This window comes from Phocoena phocoena, chromosome 4 (genome assembly GCF_963924675.1).
Source record: "Phocoena phocoena chromosome 4, mPhoPho1.1, whole genome shotgun sequence".
NCBI lineage: Eukaryota > Metazoa > Chordata > Mammalia > Artiodactyla > Phocoenidae > Phocoena > Phocoena phocoena.
In genome coordinates, this window is record NC_089222.1 from 70,365,356 (window position 1) to 70,393,346 (window position 27,991).

Genomic DNA, 27,991 nt, shown 5'->3' on the forward strand with positions numbered 1-27,991 from the left:
CAAATTCCTTAGAAAATGAGATGCACATAAATGAATAAGTAAATAGATAAGCAAGCTAGCAAACTAAGTAGAGGAGCTGCTCAAGAAGCAGCAGCTTGAAAATATTTATGAATAAAAACAGTATTTTATAGGTCTCAAAGTATTTTCATATCTATTAACAAATTTGACCTTCACATCTGCTTTGTGAAATAAGTAGAACAGAAAGAGCCCCTCTTCACAGAAGCGGAAAATAAGGCTTAACAGGGGAAGGCCACTTTGTGCAGACGCACACTTCTGCACAAAGTGGCATATCCAGTTGTGTGCCAACCCACGTCTTTCAACCTCAAGGCCAGTGCATTTCTGATATGACACAGTATTCTATTGTTATGTTTAGTACTGTTTTATTATCACAGGATTAAAAGATACACACAAACATCAGATAGAAAGTGAGTAGTGGTTTATGGTATAGTGAAAATAGTCTATGGTATAAAAACTCACTAGTGGCCTAGAAAATAATGTATTTTGAAAAATATATGATTTTGTAATTGCTTTTATTTATTTTATAAAGAAAATCAAGGCACTAAGACACCTATATATACATGAGATGAGTGTCTCCTCCCACTATATGGTCAAGTCTCAACTCCATCCTTAATAGTGACAAAGAATATTTAGAATTTTTAAATCTCTCATAATTTTAAATTTTCACATCAGTGGATGCTTTCTCTTTGAACAGAAACAAACTTTTTTTTTTTAAACCTACCAAATTGCCAGCCTTGTTCGTTTTTTCTTCTTCTCCAACTAGATAAGCATCTCCTGAATAAATGAGAATTGCCTTGATTTAGGCCATTTACTGGTGATTCTGCTTTCTGCTCCAAAATTTAGGAGAAATATAAAAAACAAGAAATGCCATCAGAAGGGAGCAATAGAAAGGAAAGAAACACTGGGAGAAATAATGCTTCCAGAAATCAGAATAATTTATCCTTGAGATAAGGCTTTCAATTGAGTAACAATCCAATATGAACTAAATTTACAGTATAGGGATAGAAGGCAGTTAGGGATTTCCTCAGATGTGGGGTTGATTAATCTCCAAAATGGATTTTCAAGTAGATCAATAAACTCGCCCTTGAAATTATTTCAAGTTATTATCTTTGGGGAATAGAACAGATGTTGGGTATGGAGGAAGGGGAGTTTCAGTCTTGAGTGTTCACTGCATCATACTGAAAATCAGCACCACCATGGTGTCCAGGTTAAAGGCTTTGAGTCGCTCTACCAAGTTGCAATTATCTCAGCTCTCAGATCAATACATTAAGTGGCCACCATCTGATTTAACTGATAGTCCCCAGACAGTGGAAAATTCACTACTGTGACCCCACAAGCGATCTCATTTACCCCTCACCCATTAGCAGAGGATTAATCCTAAAGCCTAAACCTCAGCCACTGTGCACAACAGTAGCAACTGTAACAAACAGGGTGACTCAAATGATAACGTGTACTCGATGGGCCCGGAGGGGACTGACCCTCCCAAAGTGCAAGAGATCTCATGACTGATTAACTTCCCTGCAAGAGTTCTGCTGCTTAATTAACAGCAGTTCGAATTCTTATTTCATAGATTACCCTGACAATCTAGTTTTCTTATTTTAATTTTGGGTTGTGATAAGTATTCTGAGCTTTATGTGTTATTAAGATTATACTAGGACTTCCCTGCTGGCGTAGTGGTTAAGAATCCACTTGCCAAAGCAGGGAACACGGGTTTGAACCCTGGTCCGGGAAGATCCCACATGCCACAGAGCAACTAAGCCCGTGCACCACAACTACTGAGCCCACGTGCCACAACTACTGAAGCCCACATGCCTACAGCCTGTGTGCTGAGACAAGAGAAGCCACTGCAATGAGAAGCCCGCACACCGCAACGAAGAGTAGCCTTTGCTCGCCGCAATTAGAGAAAGCCCGTGCGCAGCAACGAAGACCCAATGCAGCCAAATAAATCAATTTATTTAAAAAAAAATTATACTAAAATCTCATCTTAAGGTTTTCACTTGTGAATTCTTTTCATATAGGATGATAGTCTTTTCTAAAAATGCAGTTTAAGGTTATTCTGTAGTATATTCCACTCCTTATATCTTACTAGTAGCTTTAGGGGGGAAATCATTGGTTTTGAAGGAAATGCTTTTTCCTTGATAACCTGGCAACATATAAACCTGTTTCCTCCCTCTCTTGCCTACCTTATGTAGGAAACCACTCTGTACTCCTTTTACAGACCACAAGAAAAAGGAACCGGAGAGTCATGCAGAAAGCAACAAAGAGAGAAAAGCATCTTCTTTTTTTTTTTTTTTTTGCGGTGCGCGGGCCTCTCACTGTTGTGGCCTCTCCCGTTGCGAAGCACAGGCTCCGGACGCGCAGGCTCAGCGGCCATGGCTCACGGCCCAGCCGCTCCACGGCATGTGGGATCCTCCCGGACCGGGGCATGAACCCATGTCCCCTGCATCGGCAGGTGGACTCTCAACCACTGCGCCACCAGGGAAGCCTGAAAAGCATCTTCTTTAAGTAAAACCTGACCATGTCACATGACCCCCAAATTGCACATACTCAAAACTCCTTTTTGCCTGAAAATTCAAACTCTTTAATGGCCTTTACAAGGCCTTCCAGGAACTCACCCCTACCTCTTCATCCTCAGTTTCAGCCAGTTACCTGTACAAATTCGTCATTCCAGAGACATCAACAGAATTACATTCACCTGAACACGCCATACTGTTACACATCTTCATACCCTTACACCTGCTATTTCTGGTACTGGAACTACCATCCCTTCTCCTAGTTCCTGCTTCAAATGAACTCCTACCCTCTCTGGAAGAGAGCTCCCGGCTGCAGTGCTTCCATGAGCCATCTAAACAACTTACCTCAACCCCTTTGTGCCAACCCTATGTTATGTATTCCATTATTGCATTTATTATACTTCACTGTAATAATTTAAGTACATTTTCTCATCAGTCTGTTTCTTCAGAAGAAGATCTATACATCCAACTTTGTATCATTAGCAATTAGCACAAAAAATGTTCCATAAAAGCTCCTTAATGAAGCTGAAGTATTCATGACCTAAAGAATGAAATGTTATAGACTAAACAGCAATGATTTTTTAAAATCTAAAATAAAATAATATGTGACTTATTAATATACATCTAATGGAACAATCCTGGCTTTAAATATTCTGTTCTATCATAGACTGGTTAGGTAATATCCTGATTTTTATTGAGAAAATATGAACAACATAGATATAAATAAAAATAACAGGTTTCATTGGTCAACATTTAATCCTAAAACAATGAATACAATATTAAGTTAAACTTATTTTATTCCTAATGTCTCAAGTTGCCAAGAAGATTGTGGCGACCTAAATACCAAAAAATTTTTGGCTGAAATGTGTACATCTCTGTCCTTTATGGTCATAGAAGCAGACACCTACCAGGAAATTGAGGTATAAATTCAGGTAAAATCCCACAACACAAAAAACATCCAAATTACTCAGGTCAGTAAATTGATAGAAACCTCAGTCCCATGGCTGAGGAACACAGAACACTAAGCTTCTTAGACTAATAGACTTTTGTTGCAGCCTTCAGGCGGGATTTTCAGGTGGGGTGAACTCGGTACCAACCAACCGTGTGAACCCGGGTAGATTACTTCTTGCTGAACTGCAGTTTCTCCTCTGTAAGATAAGGGGCCTAGAGGACATCACCGAGCGCCTTCCAGCTCTCATGTCCTATCAGTCCCAGGACTGCTTCACATTATAAAAAATGATGAGAGAGGGTGAGTGATAGTTACTGGTAAATGGCAAACAACAGACCTGTTTCTCAATTTAACTCTCCCATCCTTTCCCTCGCCTTTGAAGACAACCTCCCCAGCCAGATACTTTTCCTGTAGGCCAGGAACAATGGACCAATAAAACACTGAGTCTAGAGCATTATTACTGCACAAAATGTGTTCAAACCACTGTTACTTTTTGGACCTTTCTGGAAGATGTACATCCTTTTATCATACACAGAAACTTTATGCAACTAACATGATACTTATATAGAACTTACAGTTTGGCAAAGCACTCAAGTACAGCATCTCATTTAATCCTCAAAAAATCTCTGATAGTTAGGATTCTTGGCATTAGACAGATAATGGAACTGAGGTCAGGAAACGTAAATGTGGAGCTAAGATTCTGTTGTCAGTCTCTTGCTTTCAAATTCAGTCTCATTCTGTATCAATGCTCCCCCTCCCTCCAGTCACACTATTCATGAAGAAGACACTGCTATGTGAGAGAAAAAGGGATTAAAAGATTTATTTATTCATTCAAGAAATATCTGTCAGGCACCCACTCTGTGCCAGACACTCTGCGAGATGCCAGGGAAAACCAAACCCCTCTCAGACCCTGACCTCCAGGACTCCCGGCCCTTACACTTAAGGAGAGATTGAAATGGATAAAACTAACTATATGACATGGGCAGAAGTTATACATGCCACTAAAAGATACAAATAAGCAAGAAGCTATGGGAGCACATTGTTTGAACAATTCATTCTCTTTATGGGAAAGACAGCCTCTGGCTAGACCTTGAAGAGTGAGTATTTCCACAGGTGGACACAGGAAGGGAAGGCATGCCAATGTGAACAGAACAGCATGAGTGACAGCTCAGATGGGCAAGAATGCAACGCTCACCTAGGGAGGCAGTTCTTTTGGCAAGATGAAGATGGAGTGGACACCAGCTTTGTTCAGAGAAAGCCAGACCAGCTCTGATGCTGCAAACTAAAATATCCTCCCTATGCTTTCATTCTCCAAGCTTTTCCCGAGAGGATGCTCACTTGCTCTTGGCTTCAGAATATCCTTAAAGAATCCTTCTCAGTGTGTGTTGTCCACCACAGTAGCATTGGTATCACCGGGCAACTCTGAGAAATGCACATTCTCAGGCCCTGGTCACAAACTTATCCAATCAAAAACTCTGGGAGTGGGGCCCAGCACTCTGTGTTTTAACAAGCCCTACTGGTCAGCAGTCCCCAGCCTTTTTGGCACCAGGGACCAGTTCCATGGAAGACAACTTCTCCACCGGGGGTGTGGGGGTGTGTGGAGGATGGTTCAGGTGGTAATGTGAATGATGGGGGGCTACGGGGAGCAGATGAAGCTTCGCTCGTTCATCTGCCGCTCACCTCCTGCTGTGCAGCCTGGTTCCTATCGGGCCACGGCCCGGGGCTTGGGGAGCCCTCCTGTAGGTGATTCTGTTGCTTGCTCCAGTTTGAGGACCACTGCCTTAAAAGATTTCTTCTGCCTATCAGGATGCCCGCCTTTTACTGTAAGACATCCATCCTAGCCCCAAATTACCTGACTCTCCCCCAAGTCCACAGACTAATTGTGTGTGTGTGTGTGTGTGTGTGTGTGTGTGTAAGTCTGCTGACCAAAGGTAAAATGGATTATTTGGGAATGAACTAGGCATTTATGCTGAGGTGCACAGTTACCACTCTTCGGAGCTATTCAAGGGGAGATTTACACATCTGTTGCTGATTTGAGTAGATACCATCTATGGCTTTGCTCTCCCTGGGATAAATTTCTTTTGTGAAACAGCAGTTAAGGGCTTCCCTGGTGGTGCAGCGGTTGAGAGTCCGCCTGCCGATGCAGGGGACATGGGTTCATGCCCCAGTCCGGGAAGATCCCACATGCCGTGGAGCGGCTGGGCCCATGAGACATGGCCGCTGGGCCTGCGCGTCCGGAGCCTGTGCTCCACAACGGGAGAGGCCACAACAGTGAGGGGCCTGCGTACCCCCCCCCCCAAAAAAAATAGCAGTTAACTGTTAGCCATTCTATAACATCATATTTCAAATGGCTCATAAACAGAAATTGTGAAATACTCTTTATGGAACACTCATGTCACATTCAAGTATGACGATTATAGAGGAGAAGCTGGGTCCATCCATTTTTTCTGTAATCTTCTAGTTTGGCTTAGAACTGTTTGCAATCCAATTTGATAACTTATCACCAAGTTCTATGTCATCACCACTGGTTAGGATGTGCTGATGGGTAGTAGTCGCAGTTCTAGCTTTCAAGGAGTTAGTCTATTTCTTTGGAATGCACAAAAAATGCTCTCACTTTCCCCAATCACCCCCAGGACTTCTCCTAGTCCCTACCTTAGGAGTTCCTTCCTGGAATGCTCACCCAGGCTCACTTTCTCTGTCCATCAAAACCTGTCAAAGCTGGGCTCAAATGCCACTACTTTTCACTCGAGCAGATACAATCCCCTCCTGGACAGTAACTCGCAAAGAATTATTTTTCTCTTACAGAGCTCTGTAGCCTTCTGGGGACACAGTGTGTATCTGTATTATGAAAAATATTCTAGTTCCTGTATGCCCCATGAGAAAACCTTGATGCAAATCATTTCTAATTAAGAAAAAGACAATGGATCAAGTTTTCATTAAACCAGAATAAATAAAACTTCCTTTCAGTATCATTCCTCATTCTGGACTTTTTAATGTGATAGTACCACCCAAACTTCACAAATACTGCATGTTGCGGAACGAACATATGAAGGACCTCAGGATTTTGCCATTGTCTAAAGGGATAAAGAACAGAGTGTGTTACTTATGAATTTTAGACTTGGAGGTAGGCATTAAGGAACCTAGTGTCTTGTAGAAGTCTGAGAGGCAAGTAAGGAGGCCAGGAGTAAGCAGTAGGTTATCTGGCTGTGCTTCCTAGGCCCTCCTTAATTAGTATTAATGGATAATACATTGTTGCAGTATCACACAGGAGAGAAAAGTCTTTTTGCCATAATTCATTGCTGCTAGAATATTTTTGGAGAAACAGAGTGTATTTTGTTGCCTTTTGTCACCAACAATGGCTAAAATTTGATCTGGATCTGAATAATAAAATCAATACCAGCAACCCAATAGCATTTCAAATTTCTATATGCTTTCATATATGGTATTTTCATTTAAGGCTCACAATAGCTCTGTCCCATAATAGTGTCTTGCCATAGGTGGGCATTCAATACATATATGAGAAAAAAACAAAACCCATAGCTAATCAGCCATTTCTGAAAGTCTGAGAAAAATAGTCAACCGGATTGACTGACCACATCTTCCACTTTTCAGTAGAATATTACAGTTTTCCACCTCACTCCCTGGGGCAATGAGAATGAGTCCTTCCAACTCTGTACTTGAGCACGAGGAACGCATTAGGAAAAATAACTCAGTACTAATAAGCAATCTTTGCTGTATAGAATACGAAACATCTTACTGAAGTCCTATTTCACGCACAGCATATATAACATCCGTGATACACATTCATCTCAAAGGTCTCTGTGTGGCAGAGTTGTCTGTGCCAGACCAATAACTATTCTCATTTCCTCCTTTTTAACACTATCATTATATTGTTGGAAGCAGTAATACATCCAGCTACATATTCCAGCTACCCCCTTGTAGACAGCATTTAAAATTTGAACAAAACAATTTTTAAAAATTTATTTGATTTACAGTTGTGTTAGTTTCAGGTGTACAGCAAAGTGATCAGTTATACATATATATACATACATATATATGTGTGTATATGTATTTTTTCAGATTCTTTTCCCTTATAGGTTATTACAAAATATGGGGTATAGTTCCCTGTGCTATACACTAGGTCCTTGTTGGTTATCCATTTTATATATAGTAATGTATATATGTTAACCCCAAACTCCTAATTTAAGAGGGACTTAGGGAAAAAAGAAAGTATTCCATTATCAGTTCCTCCTTTTGCCCTTCTCTTTTCCTCCATATTTCTGCCTGGAACTCAGATGTGATGATTGGAACTGCAATAGATGGACATCTTTTGACCATGGGGTGACCTTGAGGATGGAAGCTACACAATAGGAATGGCAGAGCAGAAGGACAGAGGAAAACTGAGAGACTGATGAAGTCATAATCCCATCATACCAGCCTTAAGCTGCCAACCTCTTGAATTCTGTGTTAAAAGAAATTTAATTCTATTTAGTTTAAGTCACTGTAATGTCAGCTCTTTGTTACTAGTTGACCAATTTAATCGTAACTGATGAATCTCTCCAGATGTGGACGGGTTAAAGAGCCAGAAATATGTGATTATGATTGAATTTTAGAATTAAAGACCAACTGATTAATAGATGAACCAGCGTTCCCTACTACTGTGGGCTAAAAGAAGCAGATGATTTTTCCCTAAATGAGGCTCCAGAAATGGAACTTAATCAGGAGTCTGAGTCATGCCAGAAAGATGATGGTGTCTGGAACCCTGCATAATCATTCAATAAGGTGGGGGTGGAGTGGAGGGTGCAGAGGTGAATTAAAGCAGGAGCAAGAAAGCATCCTGCTCAGAATACAGTAACAGTGCCAGCTACTTCAAGGGTATGGCATAATATCCCTAGAGTTGACAGTCTTTTAGTTCATGTAATATTTTTCAAAGTGTTCAACAAGAAAACACCTAGCAGTGTAGGATCATAAAAATGTGGTATACGGTCGATAATTCTTGGTACTACTCAGCTTCCAACGTACTTCCTTGTTCACAGAAGGCTGGAAATGAGTAAGAGTCACAATGATTAAATATACATTATTTGGCAGGCACAATGAAAAAAACTTTACAAAGAAATCCTATTGAATCCATAGAATGTTCCTGAAGAGTAGATGCTATTATAATCATTTTACAGAAGAGAACTCGAAGGCTATGAGAGATGAAATCCCATGCCCAAGGTCACAGAACTTATCAGTATCAAACTACAGGAAGCTTAATGTACAGTCATGAAATAGTTGCAATTCTGTCTGGATACCTACATTCTCTAATGACTTGAGAGGGATTTTCCCCCCTTTAAATTTCATAAAACAATAACTTTCTTGTACAGAATGTTTCCTGAAATGAACTATACATTTCTACTCTTTACTAAGCATACTATATTGGACATAATTTAATCTTGATATGCCAGGATGGTTATGAGGGATATCCACACTGTCCTGAACTGCAATGTCCAATGGATCTACTGGCATGTACAAAGCTTCCTGTCTCTTCACTAGATGGTCCCAATGCTTTTAGAGTTTTTCTGTCTGATTTTTATCATTTTGCTTTCTCTGCCTCTTTTAACTATAGCTGCTGTGCCTACTTTCAGATGCTTCTAGTCTTCTATGGAATAAACAAAGAAATCGCCAGGTCTATTAGAACTGTATGCAAAATTAAATCCTAAAAGAATCTCCAACAGCGTACTGGGCGGGGGTGGGGGGTGGGGTGGAGGGGCTGGGCAGGGAAGGAAAATGGGGAAGAGGGAAGAGGGATAAAGAAAATGTAAGCTTTAAGGTACCAACTTTATCTCTTCCAAATTCCTTTTGGCTTTATTTCCTGGTTTGCAGCTGGGTTTCAGCTAGCTGAGTTTGCTGGATCTGTAAGCTTTAGACTCATGAGGTGTTACAGTAATGGGCATTTTAATCATCATAATTTAATCATCATAATCCTGCATTTGGCTGTATTATAATGGGATGTTGTGCCATGCTTATACTACACTAAGCACGTCTTTTTTTTTTTTTTTTTTTGCGGTACGCAGGCCTCTCACTGTTGTGGCCTCTCCCGTTGCGGAGCACAGGCTCTGGACGCGCAGGCTCAGCGGCCGTGGCTCATGGGCCCAGCCGCTCCGCAGCACGTGGGATCCTCCCAGACCGGGGCACGAACCCGCGTCCCCTGAATCAGCAGGCGGACTCACAACCACTGCGTCACCAGAGAAGCCCTAAGCACGTCTTTTAACACAAGCTTAAATTTATCAATAGAAACACATTTCCCATACATATCCAAACAATGTCTTTAGTTTTTAAACATGCACCTCCCCATTTTTTAATTTAAAAAAAATGATTAAAATACTAATAAATTCTCAAAACTAATAAATGTGACAAGATAATATGAAGTTTCAAAGTCTGCTTTACTCTGGAGGAACCTGTTTCTCCAATGAGGCCCACAAGACCATTTGCTTTGTCTGTTTGTTTGTTTGTGTTTTTTTTCACTCCACCATTGTTCCTTTGGAGAATGGAAAGGACTGTTATCAGCACTTTGCAATTGCAGATGCAAAATGGTGCACTCACAGAGATGCTGTGAGGTTTAACTAGGACAAAATACAGTCAGACCCATCAGTGATTCTTGAAGATTGCAAGAAACCATGACAAATCTTGCTGTATGCCTGAAACTAACATGACATTGTTAATCAACTATAAATACAAAATACAAATTTAAAAAAGAAACCATGACAAGTTTGCTAAATAACCCATTAGTCCATAGTTTTAAAACTATCACATTTAAATAGATTTCCTGTATAGCTTTAAGTCAACAATAGGTGGTACACTGGGTCCATGCTTTGACAGGCTGAAAGCTGGTATTGAAACTGCTGGTGATTGGGTATTCAGAACTTGGCATAGAACGCAGTATTGCTTCTGCTTGTCACTTGCCTCTTTCAACTCAAGATCAGCTGCTGCTGTTTTGTGAGAATGTTCCCTTGGGTACCTGAATGCTGCTACCAGCAGTTTTATTACATTCTGCCCTGACTTTGTGAGGCTGAGCAAACTGCAGCCTTTGCACTAAGATCATCATGGAGAGCAGAGCAAGGCAGAGTTTGGAGCATGCTAACTAGTAAATGAAATTTCAGAGTGCATTATCTTCACCCTAGAAACCAGAATATTTGGTTTATTTGGAAAATAAAGCGTTATCTTGAGAAGAAATAAATATTCTGCTTTTCTCTTAAATCATAGTTTTACATAACTTAGCTTTTCAATGAAAATAATTTATTTCTCCAGTTGGAAGAGTCTGTATAAAACTACCATGGCAGTTAAGATGATAAAAAAAACCTCATTGGCTACATATCAAGATAGATATACAATTAAGGACTGAAGATATAGTCATTGAAAAGCTGGGTGCATTTTCCCTTGAAATCTTTACAGGGCCCTGCACTTGCTTTACAGTAACCATATAGTAACTTGCTTTATAGTAACCATATAGAAAGTCAGATGCTAGGTCCTTTGTAAAGTACTTAGGATGCAAAGACAAGTCATATTTGGCCCTGTCTTTCCAGGCACTGTGGTGGTGTAGCCATGCTGAGCAGCTTCCCCACGTGCCTTGAGGGGAACACAGAACAGGACAAATCAGGTTTGAAAATCACAAGATTTTTAGGTTCAGCTGCTGTTGCTAGGTTTCCACTTATAGAAAAACATGAGCTTAAGAACAAATATCTTCTCTTCTAAAAAGACTCCAAGAAATTATTGTGTTGACCTTAAACAAATAGACTGCCAGATACTTCCCCAGAAAAGATGGGTTTATTCGGGATCAGCAGAGAATTGCAATTGAGGGCCTGCAACCATGGCAAGCCATGTGCATGTGCGAGCCCCACAGTGGCAAGTGAAGGAGAAGGCTTTTATAGAGAGGAAAAGGAAGCTGGGAGGGCTAGAGTAAACAATGAGTCCATGGCTTTTCATTGGAGGAGTGCTTGCCAGGAAAGAAGAGTCTTCTTCCAGTTGGGCTCTGCTATCCTTGCAGGGCATGAGAGCTCCCCGTTCTGGTCTCCTAACTCTATTTAATTGAAATTTCTGTCTATTAATTTTTTACAGTGGCTACTGAAGGTAAGTCTGTGGTGACAACATTAGTGTGACATCTTAAGAAATGAAGCATTGATACACCTTATGGTACTTCTTTTTTTTTCTCCACGTCCCATTAAAATACATAAAACCCAAAAAATGTGACGACATCACTATAGCAATTGAAACTATTACCTAGCAACAATTTTTCAGCATCTGGGAGAAATCCATACTCATCTGTATGGGACAAGCATGGGACCTCATCCACAGCTTAGGTGTCCACACAGGGCCAGACAAGCAGCAGAAGCCATCACCGCCTCTCACTGTGTGCCTCCATCTCAAGAGAGGCAGAAATCAGAAATCTGACACCCACCTCTCCATGCATACAGCAAGGAAACAGTTTCCTACGCTATCCAAGATAATGTCTGTCTCCCCTAACATTTGTCAGCATTAGCGGGTTCTCTGATATGAAAATTTGAAGACTGTAATGCCCAGTGGGGCAGAAAGGCCGAAAAAGAAAGGAATGGAAAGTTGATAGTGGGAACCAGAGAAGACAGAAAGAGTCTTGACAGTTGTATACTCTATTCCTCAAAAACTAAAAACTAAAAAGCGTTTCAGATCATTCAGGGAAAAAGGACCAGGCTGGGATGGTTAATTTTATGAGTCAACTTTAAGGGGCTAATGGACGCCTGGATAGCTGGTAAAACATCATTTCTGGATGTGTCTGTGAGGGTGTTTCTGAAAGAGATTAGCATTGGAATCGGTAGACCAAGCAATTCAGATGGGTATCATCCAAACTTTAGAGGGCCTGAATGGAACAAAAAGACAAAAGAAGAGCAAATTTGCTCTTTGTTTGAGCTCTTCTCCTTCCCTCAGATGTTGAGTATTGGCACTTCTGGTCCTTGGGCCTTTGGACTCTGACCGAGTCGAACCACCAGCTTTCTCGGTTCTCCAGCTTGTGAACAGCAGACCATGGGACCTATGGGCCTCCACAGTCACGTGAGCCAAAGTATTTCCTACTGGTTCCATTTCTTTGAGAACCCTAATTAATTACACAGGCATTAGAAGCAGAAGATACTTTCTTATTAAAGCATAGCCTTATTAATTGATCTCCTAAAAATTAGTGAACGTATTTGTACATCAAATAAGCCTCCAGCTTAATGCCTGAGAGATGGAATGTATCACATTCACATGGAAATCATGGTGAATAAGGGAGAACAGAGAAGTCTAGCTTTCGGAAAACTCCATGCTCAAGGAGAAGTAAATGGCGGGGTAGGAGGGGACAGCACAAGTGGGACCCATGCTACAACATCTGAATGGGGGAAAACTGCTCTGAAGGAACAGGAGAAAGCCACAGTTTTTAAAAAATATTTAACATTTGAAAAATAAAAGAAAAATTGGGAAACATCTGTGTTCTTTCAAGTAAATACATGAAATAGTGGACTTGTTAGGGTAAGGGGTGAATGATGAGGTTAAAAAATAATTTATATTCAGTCTGAAATTATTAAGGAACCTGGCCAAGATTAGCAAAGCAGCAAAAGCCAAATTAATTCCACTTTGGGAAGGGAAAAGAACAAAACTGGTACTGTAAAAAAAAGTCATTGATATAAAGAAGAAATTCTCCCCCAAATCAGAAACTATGAAAAATTTTGAAAGGGGAGATCAAAAATACAACAAAGACTATAGATCTAACTATACAAATATTTTTTATCCTTAAAGAATAAGTCTTACCTAATGGAACAGAAGTAACAAGCAAGAAATAAAGGAAATAGTTCCTGAGTAGAAGACCAACCACAGTGTGAGAGTACCATGTTCCAGACAAAATGTAACCAATCTGGCAAAGAAAATAACGACTGGCATTTGGAGAGTGAGCCTTCTGCTACCCAAAACCAATGAGAGCCAGCCCTGGTGATTCCCTGGGTTCTCTGCCTTCAGGTCAAACAGATAAAGTTCAATCATGGCTTTACCACTTACAGGCTGTAAAAATGTGGGTAGTAACAGCAAGCTTGCCATAAAAATTCTACTTCAAGAAGATTTCTCACCTCTACACATCCCCCTCCCTAAGGAAAATTTCCTTTCACTATCTCCTATAGCATCTGCCTGGGTCTGAGTGGGCTTCCCTCATTCCTTACTCCATCTCCCACAGACTTTATTCACCGGGGTGTATCCAGAAGGAAGGGTGTAAGGAAAGGAAAGGAAAGATCAGAGAAAGAAGGAAGTAGCCTAAGATCATCCTCTCTGGAGTAACAGCAACTGATCTCAAAAGAGAATCATGACTAACTTTTAATAAAATATCCCCCAAAATATGTGATCTTCATCCTCCAGAGGTGAGATCCCTGTCTTGCTAGAAAGGCAGGTTTGCCCGAGTAGGCTAAGCATTCCCCTCATTAGCTTATTTCTGTCATTCATTTTCATTACAAATTCATTTTCATAAATGTGAATCACAGAAAAATCCAAATTAATAGCCTCCAATAATTTTAATCAGTACATTAGCCACCACATTAATTAACACTCTAAACGATCTTTCCCATAGGCTTACCTGAAAGCAACCTAGGTTAGAGGAAGTCTCCAGCACACTCCTTTTCTATGAGACAGGCTGACATTCCACAGACTTTCACCTTTTGGAGTAAGCTGATCTGCACCCTGCACAAAGAGGAGTGCTTGGTGTGGTCAGACTCCCTTAAAGAGAGCCCAGATTCTGTCCCACTTTGTACAGATGCAATGCCTAAACTGGAACTTCTACAAATAATGCAAACTCTAAGCAGCTGCTTCCTCTTTGTTACCATCATTTTCATTATAAATTAGGATCAAACCTTTACAGTAAACCTTTTTCTACCAACGTTTTCCCCTATCCCATTTTATAGTCAAAGTCTTATCTGCTCCCTGTAATTAAATCATAATTACAACTTTTAATTACATAATGAGCTCAACGAATGCACAAATACTTTACTTGTGTGTTTAGTATGTTTTATCTCCGAAGATGCTTGGGAGACCTGGTTCTCAGGAAACCTGACTTCTACTCCAGATTCTTCTACTAACTAACTAGACTAGAGGCCACCCCCTTCTCTTTCAGGGCTTGATGTAACAAAGTTAGCTGGTGAAGGAGGCCAGGCCAGAGTTCTGGTTCTCATGTAGCACCCTTTTCAGGCATGCCACCAGAACTCAGCAAGAAACAACACAAAAGCATGCCTTGGAAAGACTGGGGACAGACGAAGTATCAACCAAGTAAGGTAATTTGTGTGGTAATACTTTGTAAATGCATAGTTACTGATACAGTTATTTGTGGTGGGTGGGGTAGGGTCTATAAAATGAAGAGTACTGGATTTAGAATTAGAAGACTTGAGCATAATTGCAGTTTAGGGAATGTCAGTTTTCCTAAATGTATGAATGGTACTCTTCCAAAAGAGTTGTTCTGAAGGTCAAATGTAATACTTCGGTCAAAGCACCTACCACAGAGTGTAGCATACAGTAGGCTCTCAACAGATGAGGTCCAAGGCTAGTAGGCGGCTAGTTCTCTCGTCTTTCACATGCCACACAACTGGCCTCCTTTAAGGAATATAAAGCCTTAGGCGGTCAAGTCCCCTTGGCCAAACACACTGGTCCGATCCCACTTGTCCCTTCCTGGTCATTTCCCTGAGGGTAACCTTTCAGCAATTTATAGCTTTCCTGATTTACTGGGTTCTCATGTCAGAGAAGTCACTTAGAAGCTAAATTATTATTGTGATACATAAACACGTTCCAGCTGTCAGAATGCTAAACAGGTTCTGACTCCTATTCAGCATCATTTTCCTTCTCAGAATGGTTTCCTTCCAGCTGCAATCAATAAACATTTTTGGCAGAAGAGATGCTAAATAAAAATCTTCCAGTGTTTCCAAGGATTTCACTTTTGCCTGTACATATAGATCTTACAATAATCATAACAATATCCATCTGTTCTGTGCTTTGCAATTAACCTAGCATTTTCGCTTGCTTTATAGAACCCTATTAGGTAAACTGGTAGGTAATAATTCTCCCGTGTTATATAGGAAGCTCCTGAGAGCCAAAAAAGCCCCGTGAGTTGCTCTAATTCCTACCACTAATGAGTGAATGAGCAGATCCAGAGTCTACTGACCCGGAGACTAACCTGCTCTCCAATACTCTATCTGCCTCAGCTTTTCTCAAGGTACGTGGAAAAGGAAGTGGATGGAACTTGAAGTTAATCCAATTCATCCTCACTGTAGCATACTTCAACATTTCACTTTGTGCCAACCAAATAAACCCATCATTAGATATTTAAAAAGACACCTTAATAATGAGATGAAGAGATCTTACAACCCAATAAAATTATCCCTGTTTGAATTAGACAAGCAGCAGCAACTGAGCAGCACTGTGAGCACTTCCTGTTTTAAATGAGCAACTTACCAGGTGCTTAAAACCACTCCCCACAGTTGTGCTAGGACCACATAGATTCTGATTTTAAGTTAGATCACAGCATTAACATGACCACTGGCATTACTTCCTTAATTTATACCAAAAAAAGGTGTCTAAAATCACCAAAAAGCCAACCTCACATCAATTTGATTGTCTATTATTATTAATATTCCTTCTGCAGGGAATACAGAATCCAGTACAAATCTAAATGATGTCTACTTTCTAAATTTTTAGTAACATTTAGTTATTGTACAGCTAAGTAATACCTACCTAGTACAGAAGAACTAGAATACAAAGAAAAGCATAAAGAAGCAAAACAAATTATCCAGAAAACCCACCCAGAATTCAGTGAGATTTTTAATACATTAGTCCTGAAAACCCAGGAAAATCAGGACCATAGTTGATTTAAGGAGAATCATAATTATGATTTCATAGAACAGGGGCCATAGTCTAAGTTCTGGACATAGGGTTGTAATTGTGAACAAGAAGATAAACTAGTAGAGCTGGAAGCTGCCTTGGAGGTCTTCAAGTCCAGTCAGAAAGCTTGAGCTTGGGCTTCCCTGGTGGCGCAGTGGTTGAGAGTCCGCCTGCCAATGCGCGGGGCACGGGTTCGTGCCCTGGTCCGGGAAGATATCACATGCTGCGGAGCGTCTGGGCCCGTGAGCCATGGCCGCTGAGCCTGCGCATCTGGAGCCTGTGCTCCACAACAGGAGAGGCCACAACAGTGAGAAGCCCACAAAAAAAAAAAAAAAAAAAAAAAAGCTTGAGTTTTTCACTGAAATCCAGGCAGTTTCAAAGTATTTCCTGAATGCATGTTGTATGTTAGAACTAAAACGGTGGGAAAGAGTGAAAAAAATGAATTAATGAATTTTTGAATTTTTATAGGATTTCAAAAGTGATGAAGTATGAAAAAAATCATTGATCAAAGTCATGGTTCACGGAACAATCATGGGAACAGGGAAGGAAATGAACACTGAACCAGAGATAAGCCAAAAAAGAGAGAACAGGTTGCTATCACCATGATGATAAATCTGAAATCAGTAAATGTGTATGGTTTGTCTAAAGTCTCAAATATGTGGGGCCAGCACCTCAAACACAATTTCTGGTTCAAGGTACTCAATTCAGTTAATTATGGAAGAAGGCCTTTCACAGAGAAAACACAATCAGTAATTGTGAAATTGAACTGAATATCAAAGGGCATGTTTGTTTGTTTTGGGCTGAGTTCATACATCATTTAATACCACTAAGAAATCATCTTCAACAAAACCAATATAAGCTAGCTGTGAAATGAAAGATATAGAGACTTTTAGAACCCAAAGCAATATCTCCCAGTTTGATAATAAAATAAATGTGAAGGAAAAGGGTGCTCTGTCATTTTATAATACCTTCCTATTCCAATTAAGGATGCTATCTTGAGTTTTATATCTGTTTTCTACTCAGTTTCATTCAGATTTGCTTAACTTAAGAATTTATTTTCACCCTCTGAACTTACTCTGGAAAGCAGCAGAGTTTATCATTTTTGCTATCATTTCTAAATTCACCAGAAATATGTGTGCTCATTTGTAGTCAGAATATTTCAAGAAGAGTTTATAAGCTTTCTTCCCAGAAATTGCATAAGTCATTTCTCCAGATGCAAGTTGAAACACAAATACACGTGTTATGACTCCCCTTCTGGCACTCTAAAAATATACTGCAAACAAGAGCTTTTATGAAACATGGTGCTCACTCATTTTTCATAGAACAGGGGCCATAGTCTAAGTTTTGGACATAGGATTGTAATTATGAGTAAGAAGATAAACTAGTAGAGCTGGAAGCTGCCTTGGAGGTCTTCAAGTCCAAAGCCTTTGTTTAACCTGAGAACACTAAGAAAGGGAAAAAGGCTCGTCCAAGGTGGGTATTGAGTGCAAACGTCCTGATGGCCTGGCATGTAATGACCTGCAGCAAAACCCACAGTACATTTTTTTCAACCTCACTGATTCTGCAGTATAGCCTAACAGTCAATCAAATAATAAATATTTAGAGCATGTTAAGAATATTATTAATACTGCATTACTAGATGAGAGATGAAAAGACTATGATAAACCAGATAGATAGAGAATATCATGATAAGAGTTCTGACCCAAAACAAGTTTACTATGTGGTTAGAGAAGCCAAAAAAATTATGTGATTCAATGATATTACTCACCAAGTTATATAACATTCATTCATCAATTATACATTGAGTACCGTCTATATGTCATGCACCATGCTAAGTGCTGGAGTTCAAACAACAATTTTCGAGGATTTCCCAACCTAGTGGTGGAGACAAGCATGTAAACAACTGTAGTAAATGCTATAACAAAGGAACTATAATAGCATAGAAGAGAGAAATGCTTTCTGGAAAGGTCACAGAGGACTTCACAGCAGAGGGCTCACCTGAGTAGTGTTTTAAAGGATGAGTAGAATTTCACGGTGCGAAGAGATGGGAAGAAAGTATCCTTGATAGAAGAAACATCACAGGTAAAGAGACGAATTAATAAGAGAGCATAGTATATCTGCAGAATTGCAAGTGTGGTGAATGGAGGAGAGTGGTAGAACATGAGGTTAAAAAGGTAAGTAAGATATTGATGCACTTTAACCCCACACCATGTTGTTAAGGCTTTATCCTGAAGGCAGTAAAAGGTCCATGAAAATCTGGAAGAAGGGCATGATCAGACATGTATAATGAAAAGGTAAAAAATCATCAGTTTTATTTCTAAAAATGTTATCTAGGGATATAATAATGGATACATGCAAATATTTAGTTATAAAAGTGTTTATCGTTGTGGTATTTTTAACAAGAAGAAACTAGAAACAACCTAAATGTCCAAGAATGGGGAATTGTTTTAATAAATGTTGGTAGATTCTTATAATCAATAAATGGGTCAAGATGGCAAATTAAGTTCATACCAAAAATTCCCTCTTCCACTCTGAGGTCAGAAATAACTGATAAAATAACAAAAAGAAATGACAACATGAATTACGTATAATCGAAACAGAATACTCTTAAAAAAGAATGGAAAAATTCTGCATGGCAGAAATAGGCAACTCACAGTAGTAAGCAGAGACAAAGCTACCATTCTATATGTCACTGGGAACAGATACAAACATTGGGTCACAATTCTTAATGGGAACATGCAATGGGGAACAAATATGACTAGTGCATGGTAGGAGGGACAGAGATGGGCTCCCCAAAGAATCCAGAAGCTGGGACTGTACTGCCCACCTGCAAAAGATGATGGCAAAAGTCTTCCCATTCTCCTAGGGCCACTCTGTGGGAAGAAGCAGAAATACCTATGTAAAAGTGGGATCTGGGTCTATGTGGCATAAGGATGCAAGACCAGAATTGTACTATCCCCAAAGGGGAAACTCAAACTGAGTTTCTATCATAAGACCTGATTTGGAACTGTGCATTTTGTAGAAACCATATCCAAATGCAAAACTCTCCTACAGAACTCAAGAGAAACTCCCCCAAATTGGAGAGAAATTCCCAGAAAGAAGAAAATATCTCAAGTAAGACTTTTTTTTTTTTGCATTACGCAGGCCTCTCACTGCTGTGGCCTCTCCCGCCATGGAGCACAGGCTCCAGACGTGCCGGCCCAGCAGCCATGGCCCACGGGCCCAGCCACTCCGCGGCACGTGGGATCCTCCTGGACCGGGGCATGAACCCGCGTCCCCTGCATCGGCAGGTGGACTCCCAACCGCTGCGCCACCAGGGAAGCCCTCAAGTAAGACTTCTAAAACACATGAAAAAGCCCAGCGATGTGGTATAAAATAATCTGACCCAACAAACAGAATATTTCATACACATGAAATAGAGAAAATAGATAAATCTGATTAAGAGTTTTCAAAAGTAGCATTAAGACTTTCAGGGATTAAAAAAATTAATAATCATGATATAAAACTGACATTTATGAAATAAGAACAGGCAGTTAGGAAACAAGAATAGGCAAATAAGAAGGAAAGATGAAATCTTTAAAATGAATTTAAAAATCTCAGTAGATGAGCTTAAATAGTATACATGTTAGAGTAGAATTTAGCATTGGTGAAATGGAAGTTAGAATTAGTATAATAGAAAATGCAAAACGATAACTACGCTCAGTTTGTATAATAGGTATTGCCCAAATTGATAGAAGGAAGCAATGTTAAAATAGCTGAGAATTGTCCAGAATTGAACACTGACATGAATGACTGACAGACTGCTGCAACTATTAAAATGTGGTCCAGAGAATGCCAGATGTCCATGGAATCTTTCTGGGGTTCCACAAAATCAAAACTATTTCTGCAATAATATTAAAGTGTTATCTGCCTTTTCCATTATCAATCTCTTATGATAATGTGTTTTCTAGAGGCTCATGACATGGGATGACACTGTATAATGAATGATGTCAACATTTAGAAGATCTGCATAACTCAGTGAACCAGTATTTTCCAAATGATCAATGTAGCCATTAGGTAATGTAAAACATAATGCATGGGGGTAAAAGATCCATTCAAAGTAGAAGACAGACCAATGTGAAATAGTATAAGAAAATAACTTTTTGAGTTCTGATATAGTATTAGAAAAGAATATCCACAATTACTTGAAAGAACTATTGAAATACTCCTCCATTTCCAACTACGTATCTGTATGAGGCTGGATTCTCTAAATATACTTTGACAAGAGTATTTGCCACAGGTTGAATGCAGAAGCAGATATGAGAACCCAGCTGTCACGCATTAAGCCAGACATTAAGAGATTTGCAAAAATATAAAACAATACTATTTTTCATACTAATATTTTTGTTTTGAAAAATATAGTTATTTTAAGAAAAACACGTGGCTTAAATTAACATGTAATCATTTATTTTTCATGAATTAATTACTGTTTTCATATTTCTCAGTTTTAACTTCAAATAAGGTAAATATCAATAGATAGCAACTCAAACAAAAGCTCACTGGAATCCTCAGTAATTTTGAAGTGTGTAGATCTCCGGAGTCTAAAAAGCTTGAGAACTGATGATATATGGATAATCTTTAAAAACAATATTTTTAATAATGTAAATAATATATGGAGATATAATAAATGGTCATGATATCATGCATAAAAATTTAAATAGTATATAGTGTATGATCCCAGTTTTTAAATAAACATTTATATGTGTGTGTGTGTGTATAGTTTGTATACATGATAAAAATGTTTCAATGGTTATTTGAAACTTACTAGCCATTAGGTGATTTTTCCCTCTATTCTTTATGTGCATTTGAATTTTCTGAATTTTCTATATTATCTTTATTTAATAAATATTATTTAACAAATGTTATCTTGGCACTGGGCTAATAGTTGTGAACAGAAGAGACATGGACCCTCCTCACATGGACCTCACAGTCTAGCGAGAAGTTAAGAATAAATCAAATACACACTATTTAAATATCAGGTTATAAATCTTGATTAAAGAATAACTGGGGTAGGGGGAGTGGAGGACATAATTTAGTTTGAGAATAAGGGAAGACAGACAGACAGACTGATGCATGACAGATCTCACGCTGGTGGAACGTGAAAAAATTGATTGACTAAGCATGAAAACAAGACAGAAGGCAAACACATCAAACATGCAAACTAGCAGAAATGAACAGAATTCCAGAAAGTTCCCCAAGTGCTAAGGAGATGGGGATGCACTTAGAGATGGACGGGGTTAACTAGGAAGGCATTTGAAGGAGGTGACTTTGGGCCTGTGTCTGGAGAGTAACAGAAAAGGTTATCTCAACTAAATGCACAAGGTGTATGTAGGGATTGAATTCAGAGTAAAACACCTACTGGAAATGCAAAAATCCACAGCATGGGTTTCAACATTGAATAGCAATCATATCTTCATTTGCTATCAAGTTTTCTGCCGTACTTTGGAAAATGGAAGGTAGACAGATTTCCATGGATTCATTGAATAATATGCACTAACAACAATAGTTTAGAAGGAATCATAATCAGAATTAAATTTTCAGTTTTTTATACTGGCATTTTCATCCTCTCTTGTATTTTGGTTTGCTATTTTTTTTTGCGGTACGCAGGCCTCTCACTGCTGTGGCCTCTCCCGATGCGGAGCACAGGCTCTGGACGTGCAGGCTCAGCAGCCATGGCTCACAGGCCCAGCCACTCCACAGCACGTGAGATCTTCCCGGACCACAGCACGAACCCGTGTTTCCTGCATCGGCAGGGGGACTCTCAACCACTGCGCCACCAGGGAAGCCCTGCTACTTTTTTTTTTAAATCAGTAATTTAAAAAATTCTAAAAATAAATCATGAACTTCTAATAAATGCTGGAATTGTATGTAAATGTTCATTTACTTTTTAAATAACATAATAGTAGATGATCTAAGATAACCTAAATTAGGCAAAAAGCATGGCCCATATCTAGCTATTTCCTCATTCATATGTCTGCTATAGGAAGGTTAATGTTAAGTGTAAATGGCTGTAGCACACATAAGGCTCTGGTTCACCCATCCGTTAGCTGCCACTTTCTGCAGTTCTGTGAAGGTTAACTCAAACCAACAGCATCTGTCAAGAGGCTCAGCATACTTTGTTGAAACGGCAAGTGATCTAGGATATGATCTAACACAAAGGATAACACATTGGGATATATCTACAGGCAGATCAACTTTTCTAAAGATAATGCAAGTACAGTAAATGGTCTTCTATTTCTGGGCAGAGGTTTATTCATTGTGCAGTACTTTGACTCACAACTGCTAAAGCACTACATAAATGTTTACTGAATCTCCTGTCTTCAAGGTGTCTGCAGTCTAGTACACCAAAGAACATGGTTAAAGTGTTATGGGTGCTATCACGGAGATCTACACAAAGTACAATGCGAGCCAAAAGGATAGCTTAGTTCAATTCTCCTTGAGGCATCGTAGAGGCAATGGAGATTGAGTTCTGAAGATGAGAAGCTGTTTGCCAGGTAGAGGGAGGATGGGTGAAATGGGAGGGCACTCTGAGCTGAGTGGTATCAAAGGCATGACATTTGGCTCAGCTAGATTTTAGATAGTTATCTCAGACAGGGCATCACCTGGATCTATCTCATTTATCACCTTTCTTCTTTATCCTAGCATGAAATCTGGAATATCATGGGTGTGAAGGTCAGTTCTGAGCACATGAATGGAGGGCATGGAAATGGGAAGGGGAGGGGGGCTGCTGAGGAAGGCAAAAGCCAGACTATGAAAGGTTTATACACCAAGTAGAGGAATTTAGATTACCCTCCAGAGCCTCAGTAGGAAAACCCAAAAGGAGAGTGATATGATTATTTTTGTGCTTGGAAAAAAAAATCTCGCTGGTTGTAGAGTAGATAATCGGAGGAGGCAGGAGTGACAGGAGACCTGGTGAACGGTTAAGAGACATTTTAGAGATTACATGGTCCACTTGTTATTTCTTCTGAATTAGGAAAACAGGATCCATAGTAGTCAGTTTTTAAAGACAAAAAGTTCACGAGGCTTTGATGAAAATTCCATGGATTAGTTTATGTTCTCTAACCATCATTTTCCTAAAAAGTCAAAATACCCAATATACAGTAGAAAAGCATCAAATGAGTAGGTGGAAATAACCATCGTTACTCACCAGCTGTATGACTTTGGGCCAGTTGGGTGACTTTAACCCTTTCCCCTACTGTAAAATGGACATGAAATGCCCTCCCTGATACCTCACACACTTCCTATAAAGATCATAGGAGGTGATGAATGGGAAAGCCCATACATACATACATATATACTAGAGGACTGGAAACACTCCTCTAGTCAGGTGAGAAGCTGAAGGCTATTGTGAAGTGGAGGCATTCAGCAAAGCATCTTGGCCCACAAAAAGAAATAAAATTCCAAGATCATGTAAGAAATCTGAAGCTGACCAAGCCCATACCCAGTGCTAAAATCATGTGATTTTAAGTTAGTTTTAAAGGAATAAATAACTTTTAATTATAAAATAGACTAAAGTAAAACTATCACTCTTTAGGTTACCATACCAAGGAGCTCATTTAGACAAATGCCCTGATCTCACCAGTGAAGAAACTGAAACCCAGGGAAAGAGTTTGACTTCATATTATAGCAGGTTAATGGTCAAGCCTGAACTAGAACCAATCATTCCTGACTTCTAGTCCAATAGTCACTTATAATAAACTGCATGAGTATGATAATGATGGGAAATAATGAGGAAGTTTTCTGTGTTTCCTAGAACCCTACAGTTATGAGAAGGGCCTAGGATGGGGTGGGAGCCTATAAGAAAGAGAGGCAACCTCTCCAGCACACACCTCCCAGCCCAACTATTCTGAGGACAATTCTGGACTTTTTACAAAAGTTTTGAAAAATAAGATTCTCCTGTTGCCAAAAAATTAAAATAAAAAATAAAATCACTACAGTGTCAGAATGTTCTCTTATTTTCTTTAAGTTTGGTATGAGCGAACTTGAAAATTCCAAGTCAGTGAACACATATTAAAATCATACCTGTAAGTGGATACCCGCGCACTCATCTCTACCTCAGATTCCTGCATGTATATTGCCAAAGCAGTTTGGAAAGATGCATACAGCTTTTACCACTGCAAGCACAGGAGGACAGATCAGTGAGAAGGCACAGGTATTGACCAAACTGCTAAAGTGATAACACAAACAGGCTTCTTTAAAAGAAATAGAGCATGGAAGGAAAAGACTGTGTAGGTTTCTTTTTGCCTCCGTTATTAATCAATTTGCTTAAACTTCCATAAACGTTTCTGAGCTTCTATGCCACCAGGCTGCTGCCAAGGAATCCATCAAGGCCACAGAAATATGCAGCCCAGGTACAAAAATGAAGTTTAGAACTCTTGGCACTAAAAAGTAGAGTTGGAAATGTTCCACGAGGAGTAGAGGTCTGGCCCTGATCCCCTGAGTTCCTTCACCCTTACCTCCCTTGCTCAACTCAATTTCAGTGCCCATTTCAAGAGCTCTTACTATGCGTCATATTCCGCACAAGGCATGCTGGGAAATACAGAAAAAAATCAGGCATGGGCTAGAGCACAACACAAAAGGCAGTAAGAGGCATGCATGCATATGAGAGGTGCAGCTGCTGTGGTTGAGAGGAATGACTACTTCAAGTTGAAGGCTCTGGCTAGGAGACGTGGATATTTGAACCAGGCCTTGGTAGGAAAATGAGAATTAGAAAGGTAGTTTTTGTCCATGAAATGGGTAAATCTGGGTGATTCACCTCCCTGAACCTCCTGAGCATGGGGAGGTGTTCTCATCACTGATTTACTTTCTGCAGGTAACACGGTCACACCAGCAGGTCACCTAGAAGAGCTCCAGAAAGGGGGTAACCACAAAGAGGCTAGTGTGTTAGCAAGAAGAACGTAAAGAATGCTACTATGTTCACAGAATTACAGTAGACCTCCTGCATTCATAAAGACTACGTCGAGAGACCTTTCCAAATCACCCAATCCTTAAATCCAACTCATTCAAATGTCAATGCTGGGTGTTTTATGACTAGGCTCTCTCACTAAGTAATCACTCCTACCAGCTTTGCAGCCCAAGTAATTCACACTGATGCTCAGGATTTTTCATGCCCTATCTCATTTAGTCCCTAGAACAACCCAAGTGTCAGTTATTGTCCTCATGACAAATGATTAAATGCCATAATTATTACATGACAATTACATAATAATTACATGACAAATTATCACATGCCATAGACTCTGGTCAGTTGCTTTGTAAATAATCAAAACCCCATGAAGATCAAAAGTGTTGATGCCAAAATCTGGCCACTATAATCCACAGAAGGAAGAGGCTAAGCATTTGTGATACACACTTAGAAACTATACAATCCATCTAGAATTTCATTATTCATTGGCAAACACTTATATCTAATACATCTTACAAAAACAAAAATGATAAATATTCAATAAATGACTGTGAATAGTATGTTAGGATGAAATCTTGAGCCTGAAGACCTAGAATGAGGCTACTCTGTGATTAAAGGATAGTTACTAATCTCTGAGCCTCCCTTTTCTTCAACTGTACAAAGGGGAAGGAGGCACAGTAGATTTTGTGCTTTCCACTGCCAAAAATTTTAATGATAATAGTAATAAGAAATATGCAATTCGATGAATAAAAGTCCTCATTAAATGAGTATTCTCCAGTCTGTAAATCCTCCGAGATGCAAATGCTCTTTCAAGTTAAGGCTATAACCTGTTATTCAGCATTGGTTGAGAGACACGACATTGAGGCGGGCATGCTTTTTTTAAAGGAGAAAATGGAGTCTAAGGAAAAGAGAGCTGTGGTGTGTCCAGCGTTAGGCATAAATGCAGAGGATAGAAGCCCGCTGAGGTGTGCAGTTACTGTCATACCAAGAGAGTAGGGAAATACACACCAAGGACTTTGTAAGAACACTGTATCCTTTCTTAAGTTCTGCAACCTCCCCATGTCTTTATATCACCATCTGTCTACCAGTGTATTCAGTGGTTTTATCCTCAAAATGGACAGGGCCTGAGTACGTGTCTTTCGGAGCAGAAAGAAAAGGGTGAACCAGGAAAACTAGTACCATCCTGTATCCTAAGGGTAGAGTAAGCTGTAGGGGGAAATCAGTTGAGTTACTGAGGCCTGTGGACAGCCTGAGTGCTGGCAGGGCCTGGGATAGTCCTGGGGCAAAGCAACAGCAGGGTCCATCTGGGGTGCACCAGGGCCCTTGACAACAATAATATGAATGGGTCTGGATCTGTAGAGCTCACATTAAATAGATTATTCTGACCTGCAAAGTAAGTAAGGGAAAAATATTTTTTAAAAAAGATTTTTTTTTTAGAGGGAAGGATTTATTATTTGCAGCCAGGAAGGAGAACACCGGGGATCTTTCCCAAAGTAGTGTCTTCCCTAAACAGTAAAACTGGAGAAACTTTAAGCTAAGGGTACATGCATATTCATGGAGGGGCTTGAGCAGAGGACAATTCAGCACTGAACTGGGGCAAAAGTCAACAGACTCCCTTAAAAAAACTTTTTTAAGTAAGATTATTTAAAAGCCAGAATTTAAGGTCATCTGTATAGTGACATGAATGATAAAACCAAGAATTTTCACATTCATTATTTTACACGATGATCATATGATTCATTATGCAAACAGACATTTTTGAGAGTACAAGGAGATGCTATTAATTACCACCCCAAGACAATAGATATAAACAGGGACAGATAGTCTCTCTCTTCATCTTTGGTTTATCCACCATTTCAGCCAATCCATTTTCACAATCCTTAGAAGGGGACAGAATGGAGATTTTTATGCCGATTTTATAGATGAGGAATCTGATGCTCAGAGAGGCGAAGCATCTTGCCCAGTACACACAGATAGTAAGTTTATGCTACGTGCAAATGTATGCTCTGATAAAGCATACACACACATGCAAAACATTAAAACACAAATTAAGAATCTAAAGGTCATATGTGCCTATAAAATAGGTTACTAAAACGCTTGAAATTCAACCTTCCCCATGTGTGCTTCACAGGCACTCACAGATGGCTAAGCAGATCAGTGGAAACAACTCAGGCCTGTGTAGTGTGGCTCACTATTTGCATCGGTTGTGAAGACTTGGTGACATCTAGTGCTGGCCATACTCCAAAAGGGTCCTAAACCCAGGCCATCACTTCAGGAGATCAGGCTTGTTCAGAATGACATATCTGAGGTAATGCCAGACTGGAGAGGTTACACTTTTGACAAAGCCTGTTCATACAGAGAATGTAGAGGACGAGGAAGGCACTGCTGGGAACACATCAAACATTCACCAAACCAGAAGGCTGACAGTTCAGATAAAAGCATAAGCCAGTTCTTCCTCCCCTGTTGTGATAAGTGCTTGGAATTCTCTGTTAGGGCAGTCCCTGGCCCAGCGCACATCACCAGGAGCCAAAAGGCAAAGTATGATGCTATAAACCAACATAAGACTTCTCGACAGGTTGGGAGAACTTCAGAGAGAGATGTGCAAACTACTCCTAGAAGACCAGAGATAAAATAAGTCTAAGAGAACACCGCCAAACCCTCTCCTTATAGAAGCGG

At 39.8% G+C, this 27,991-nt stretch overlaps 1 protein-coding gene across 1 annotated transcript in view; it reads right to left on the reverse strand.

The window, feature by feature from the left end:
- The window catches only part of FGF12 (fibroblast growth factor 12), a 575,717-nt gene that overhangs the window by 513,120 nt on the left and 34,606 nt on the right, over positions 1 to 27,991 (reverse strand). The gene's annotated exons all lie outside the window — the stretch shown is intronic.